Source organism: Eretmochelys imbricata, chromosome 1, assembly GCF_965152235.1.
Source record: "Eretmochelys imbricata isolate rEreImb1 chromosome 1, rEreImb1.hap1, whole genome shotgun sequence".
NCBI lineage: Eukaryota > Metazoa > Chordata > Testudines > Cheloniidae > Eretmochelys > Eretmochelys imbricata.
The window spans coordinates 31,328,593-31,336,568 of record NC_135572.1 but is presented as its reverse complement, the minus strand read 5'-3'; positions in this window follow the sequence as shown (position 1 = coordinate 31,336,568).

Below are 7,976 nucleotides of genomic sequence, written 5' to 3'. Positions count from 1 at the left end.
AAATTACACTTGCTTATGTTTAGTGAAGACATGGTGAGATAGACCATTGCTGAAAGTCAACATGAACAAGGAGCCTTGAGGGTGTCCTACTACAGGACAGGCCCAACAAAGAAAATAACAGAACGCCACTAGCTGTCACCTTCAGCCCCCAACTAAAACCTCTCCAGCACATTATCAAGGATCTACAACCTATTCTGAAAGACGATCCCTTACTCTCACAGATCTTGGGAGATAGATCAGTCCTTGCTTACAGACAGTCCCCTAACCTGAAGCAAATACTCACCAGCAACCACACACCACACACCAAAAACACTAACCCAGGGAACCTATCCTTGCATCAAAGCCTGATGCCAACTGTGTCCGCATATCTATTCAAGTGACACCATCATAGGATCCAACCGCATCAGCCACACCATCAAGGGCTCGTTCACCTGCACATTTACCAATGTGATATATGCTATTATGTGCCAGCAATGCCCCTCTGCCATGTACATTGGCCAAACTGGACAGTCTCTACGCAAAAGAATAAATGGACACAAATCTAACATCGGGAATCATAACATTCAAAAACCAGTAGGAGAACACTTCAACCTCTCTGGTCACTCAGTAACAGACCTAAAGGTAGCAATTTTTGCAACAGAAAAACTTCAAAAACAGACTCTAACGAGAAACTGCTGAACTTGAATTGATTTGCAAACTAGATACCATTAACTCAGGCTTCAATAGAGATTGGGAGTGGCTGGGTCATTGCACTAATTGAATCTATTTCCCCATGTTAAGAATCCTCACACCTCTTGTCAACTGTTTGAAATGGGCCATCTTGATTATCACTGCAAAAGTTTTTTTTTCCTCCTGCTGATAATAGTTCATTTTAATTAATTAGCCTCTTAGAGTTGGTCTGGCAACTTCCACTTTTTCATATTTTCTGTATGTATATATATCCTCTTACTATATGTTCCATTCTATGCATCCGATTAAGTGGGCTGTAGCCCATGAAAGCTTATGCTCTAATAAATGTGTTAGTCTCAAAGGTGCCACAAGGCCTCCTGTTCTTTTTGTGGATACAGACTAACACGGCTGCTACTCTGAAACCTGTCAGAAGATAATCACAGAGTTTAAGATCAGAAGGGATCAGTAGAACATCTAGTCTGACACCTATATATCACAGGTCACCACCACCACCCACAATGGCCTCTGGTTTTGACTTCTAGTCTAGTTGGCCACTGTCAGATTTGGATTCTGAGGGCTTTGCCTTTGAGTGGGAAGACATTTTTACCTGAGCCCTGAGGAGTTTGCAAAGTCCCTGGCCAAGAGGTTGAGGTGGGGGAAACTGAAGCAGAGTGCTACAACAGCAGGTCTTGTCGGAAGGGGAAGCTACAATATGGAGCAACATGAGCTGGCTTGCAAGTATCAGTTTCCCATTCCAGACCTTCTCTGAGAGGGTGGGTGATCAAGTAGAGCTGGATGCCAGGAACTCTTGAGTTCTTTTCCCAGCACTGACACTGATTCCCTTTGTGGCTTTGGGCACATAACATAATTAAAAAGTAGATTCTGTTAACTGGGCTAAACTACATTTTTAATAAAATGATTATTTGACTTGAGGTATGAAATGATTGTTTAAAATGTTTACAGAGGTTCACCAAGTAAATCTTATCTCAATTTCACATTTGAATAGCCAAGGTCAAATCCTAAGTACAACTACCCTGATCTACACCGCCTGAGGATCTGACCTACTGTAACGTAGTCATGGAAGAAGTGATCATTCAAAGAAGGGACCTCAGACCTGAGAATTATTGAAATGCATGAAATCATTTCTCTCGCCTCCTTCCCTTGCATTTAATTGCCTTAAAGTGGTGCTTCGAATGTACGCCGCTCTGGGTGACTTTTACAGTAGAAGTCACCTGAGCTTTGCTGAATGCTTCAGAGAAGAAGGAAGAAGAAATGAGATGATGGATAGAAAGAATGCAGGAGAGGGGGAAAAATCGTCTAGGGGGAAAATTATTTTTAAAGCTAGGTCAAATAAAAATTAGGACCCTTTTGAACTATAGAGTTATAATTCCATTTTATAGTCTCAATGCATAAATAAACTACTTGAGCTTTTTCCTTGTGGTTTTATAAAATCACTCATTTCAACCCCTACATAGAACTACAGCCCCATCATTCACAGCTGTTTGCCACTATATCTGTATGTTTTCTCACACTTTAAAATTGTATTTCTAACTACAGTAACTATAGCAACTGTGCCTCATCATCAACATTCAATTCATTCCACATCCCATGAAATTCTGACTTTTTGAAATCTGTGCTTTTTTGGGATGTTTGTCCTACTTTGAGGATTATGTCAAATCTAATGATAATGAGGATCGCTTAAGCATCAAGGTTCATTAACATTTGCTCTAGCAAAGCTGGCTGAATCCCAAGGATTGAATCCAGAATATTTTTTTAATATATGCCATTTATTCAGCAAACTATTTGAAGCAAAAAGATAGGCTTAGGTATTGTACCTTAGGAAAGGTTATACCCCACAACTCACTCAACCATTCTCTGTGAATATGGTTTAGATCAACTGACTTTAGGTCATTGTTTTTCTCCTCTCCGGTTCTTCACATTTCCCTCTCTACATCTTTCCCATCTGTGCTTGACTCAGTCCAGTCTCTGCAAGAAGCTGTATTGCTTTACCAATTGCAATTAAATTAACTACACATTTTTATATAGTAGTTCAACTAAGGAACAACTAAAAGAGGGTATGCCAATCTACCAATGCATAATCAATGCATAATCACCTGAAAAGCAGGGGGATTTTCTGGTCCAAGGGGTTAGAAATAATGGGATGCATTTTTTAAAAATGACCATTTATCAACACAATCTATTAGACTGGGTTTCAACAACACTGCATACAAGGGAAGATGTCAGACCCATTGCTTCAGACAGTGACAATATAGACTGGACCAACCACTGGAAGATAGGGGATAATCCTACACTGGGTTACCAGTACTCAAGAGGATGAATTAAAGTGTTACATGAGTAGGTCTTTTCCACCTCAAATCTTTATGGTTCCTGGATTCAGCAGAACCCCCCACTTTCTGAAGTTCCACAAATTCTCTGATGCAGTGCTGAACATTCTACCATTCTGTTGGGTCAAACGCTGTCTTGAAAGTTGTAGACACTAGAATTCCCTGAACACATGTGGTATCAGATACCCTGTTTTGGCAAAGCATGTGTTTAACTTAAAGTGCTCTAATGGGCTGTATCCAGTGACACCCTTGGAACACAACCATGTGGATAAGTACTTTTGCTGAATCAGAGACAAAATGAGTTACATATCTGACCACAGGGAAACCTTAAAGCATGCAAGAAGAGGACATATCAACCACTCTAACAAAGTCTGCTAAACAAACAGATACCAACATTCTGTGGAGACCAGACACTATCAGTAAAGGTAATAAGATCTGTAACTACCAAATCAGATCATGGGTACTGATTAGGAGGCGGCTTAATAAGAGTCTTGCTCAGTTTGGGTCACCATACAATTCAGATCATTGTTGAGCCCTGTTCTCATTTTGTCTGATCCATTTTATCCATCCTCACTTCAAACTCCCTGGTGTAGTTGTGAGTAAGCAAATCTAATTTCTTTCTTCAGGCACAGTATTCTATTTCCATAGAATGCCATACAAGTGACCATCTCCATTAAGTAAAATCCACATTCCTGGTTTATACTGTAATAAAGGTCTTGATTAAGCCTTGTGTATTACTCTAATTACACTATATTTCTATTTGAGAACACAGATTTGCCCTATTTTTTTTCTGTTTGTGTTCTTCTTGCACCGTTAATGAGAAAAAAAGGGGAGAGATGATAAACCCTTTAAAATGGATATTTGTTTTATCTCCTATTCGCCACCCTTCAACTTGGTATTCTCCTGGTCATCTCTTGTTCAACACCGATTGCTGCACATACAGGCAGAAGCAGACTTTCTGTTGACCTCTTTGTATCCCTCAAGGTAGCTCTTTCAGCAAGAATGATTACCCATAAAATAGAACCATCTCCCACTTTCACTTCTTGAGGGGGAGGCAGATATGAAAAACAGAGGAGTTTTGCTCATAACACTGTGGTTACAGTCATTACAATAATTTTTACTGGGATAAAAAAAAGAAAAGGAGCGTGAGTGCAAGACTCAAAAGCATTAGTTCCATTCCACAAAGCACAACGGACAGATCAGTGTCAGAAACAAACCACAGCACGGAGTTATATGTAGACAGAAAACAAGATTAAAGTAATATTAATACTGAGTCTTTGCACTGGTCATTTTGGAGCTATGTCAAAGTTAGGGTTAACAGTGGCTTTTATAATCAGTTGTTTGTCAATCCCCTGCACATCTACTTGGTATGTTACGTTTACAAGTGGGTGAGACCATTTTTTTAAATTAAAAAGAATAGAACAGGTACAACTTGGGCAATGACCTTGCCTTTATCCTGCCAATGTCCTTTGATTGTTAGCTGGAGGTTAGAGGACAGTTCCACCTCCATACAAGGGAGGGTATGTTTTGGGATTTTGTCCGTGTCTGCTAGGAAGTGGACTGAAACTGAGTTGATGTGACTCACACTGGAAGCTTGCTAGATAGTTCTAGAACATACTTATGTATGGGATACAATGCTAATGCGATTGTTTGGAGTACAGTCTAGATGATTTGTGTGGAGAACATGGGAAACTTCTGCATTTTTATGAAAAATATGTGATTCAGTTTTCCGCACTGACTCTATTGTTACCTACTGAGTTTCAAAGGGTTAATTTCTTCTCTGTGATAGGGGAATAAGAGATGGGTTTTCCACACAGCAGGCATGTCTGGGTTGGCATGAATGAACTGTCAGCATAGGGATGGATCTGCCTTGGAGACAGAATGGAAAACCAGAGCATAAACTTTTAATGACTTTTAGGCCAAGAGGACTTCCCTCAACTCCCCACCTACCTGAGCCCAGGAGCTGGAAGGCAGCTCACATGAATTCAGTGTGACTGGAGCTTGAAACAAAGTCTATCAGTGAACAGACAGTAAAAAGATTTCTGCTGCCCAGTATTGTGGGAGATTGGATCCCTGGACATTTGTGTTGGACCGGCAGCATAGACATAGATTCATAGATATTTAGGTCAGAAGGGACCATTATGATCATCTAGTCTGACCTCCTGCACAATGCAGGCCACAGAATTTCACCCACCACTCCTGCAAAAAACCTCACACCTATATCTGTGCTATTGAAGTCCTCAAATCGTAGTTTAAAGACTTCAAGGAGCAGAGAATCCTCCAGCAAGTGACCCGTGCCCCATGCTACAGAGGAAGACAAAAACTTGCAGGTAAACTTTGCATTTCCATGCTAATCTAAGGACTCTAGAATACTATATTCCAGCTGCCTAATATATGCTGGCTTGAAAAGGCTGTCCTGTGATACTGCAAACATCTGTTCCTTGGATAGCTCCCAAGAGGGTTAAGTATCCTACAGGGATTTGTGTTAATTTGGAGTAGGTGAGAAACAGATGCTGAAGCCAGAGACCCAGTTTCCGGGTAGCAGGGCTCATCCTTGTAAAAAGTGGGCCCAGGCCTAGAACTAAGAAGGGGAGTGTCCCGGAGATGCTGCGTAAAGGTCGGTGGCATAGTAAACCTGGTGGAACCGTGGCCGTTACAAATGCTCATAAAGAAAAACAGATCTGTAGAGTACAGCTGGTTAGAAAAAGTAGGGTGCAAAAAATGCAGAAATGTGGCATTGGTTTTGGGGAGGAGGGATTTGTTGTTTGCCATTTTCAAAATTCCAGCCAGCTCTGGTGTGCTGCAGCTCCCTCCTCATTCCTTGGGCCCTCTTTCTGCAATGACTTGCACATGCGCTTAATTTAACACACTGAACACTCCCATTTAGAGTTGAGCAAATAATTCATTGTCCAGTTGCGTGCCTGAACCAAATGTTCTGAAATAATATTCCGGTAATTGGAACTGAAACAAATTTTTTTGTTCTCAACTGAAAGAAAAACTGAAAAAAAAAAGTCATTTCTGGTCTAACATTTTATTTGACACAAAAGAAATGTTTGTTGTTGTTTTTTCATTGTGGGGTTTTTTTGGGTGGGGTGGAGGTAACTTTAAAAAAAATAAAATAAACAAATTGTCTAAATTTCAAAACAAATGTCATTTTGATCCACAAAGTCAAAATGTTTTGTTTAGAAAATGTCAAAACAAAACATTTTTCCCCTTTTTTTTTTTTTTTTTTTTTTTTTGGCTGAAGCTATTTCCCAAACATGATCCAAATCTGCAAATAGTTTTGGTCATCCTTTTCATCCACCTCCTACTGACATAGATGGAATTGCTCACAATGTGCAGTTAAACCCATACTTCAGTGCCTGAGGAATGGGTGTTCACACACCTATCCTTGTGAGATATTCCACATAGGCTATCAAACAATCAGCTAGTAACAATTTTTGATATTTATCAACCCAGATATATGTTTCAATGTGCTCAGATACTATAATTTAAGGTTAGAAGACACACAAAAACTGAAGGAGATCAATACATAGAATTGTACTTGATTAGAATGGATATCAATCACTTTAGTTTCATATTTACTTCTGTCATTCATAGAACTGTATTCTCTCTTTTTATGGTTACAGATTATTAACATATAAAACTGTATCATAAATTTGAGATTACAGCAAATTCTGCATGTGCAGCAGAAATCAAGGAGGGCTACATTATTTCAGATTGTCTCCTCTCTTATTTTATGATAGTCCTTATCATAGTGGGTCAAGTATTTGCTCCTCCTGCAAGTGGAAAGCTACAAATGTTGGTTTGATTTTAAATTAGCGACCTAGATGTGAAAGACTCCTATTGCCCATCCTTAATCTACTCCCTCAGATAGGATATTCTCCTTCTCCCCACCTCCAGAAAAAAAAAAGGGAAGAATATGGTTATTATATACACTGCCAGACAATGGTTAATAGATTCATGGTGTTTAAGGCCAGAAGGGACCATTAGATCCTCTAGTCTGACCTTTTGCATAAGGCAGGCCATAACATTTCATCCAGGTACTCCTGTGCTGAGCTCAGTAACTTGCATTTTACTAAAGCATATCTTCCAGTAAGGCATCCTGTCTTGTTCTGAAGACTTAAAGAGATGGAGAATCCATCACTTCCCTTGGTACTTTTTGATGGCTAATCACCCTCAATGGTAAAAAAAATGAGTCTCTTATTTCTATTTTGACTATGTCTGGCTTTAACTTCCTGAACGGTGAAGCTGACCAATTCATTAATACACATTCAGTAATTCATCTATTCAGATTCTTTGGATGTAGTTGCTTCTTTTTGCTTCCCAGTTTACCTGACCTGATTATAAACTATGTATTGTTTATGGTTCACGTTTTAAAATCTGTGGTTTGTTTTTCCCTTTCTGACAAGTTTGTGGGTGGGATTTTCAGAAGTTTCTAGATTTAAGAGTACAAGTTCTACTGATTTTTTTCAAGAGGACTTATGTTCCTAAATCAGCAAGGCATTTTGGAAAATCCCACTTTATGCTATTTTATTTACTTATCATTGTTTTGGTGTGTTGTATTTCTTGTGTTTCCTTTATATTTCTGGTGGGTGGGAATAAAAAGACAGGAAGAGACATTGCCATTTCATGATTGAGAATGTGTTTTCACTGCTTTAAGGATATCTGCAGCAAAATTTATCAAAATCTTTACAAAGTAACCAATGAATGTTATTGTGTGTCCATTTACAGTGTCTGTCCAGTATTTTGGGGTCATCAAAATGTATTGGTTACATGTGTAATTTGTTACACTGAAAAACAAATACATCATTCCTTAGAAAATGGATTGAGCTAAATTCATTTTACTGAAACCAATGGAGTTACATTAGGTATTAATGCTGTCCACCATGTTCCAGTTAAATAACTTAATTACAGTTTTCTTTGCTCTTTTAGAAAAGAACTGAGTTTGACCTGAAATGC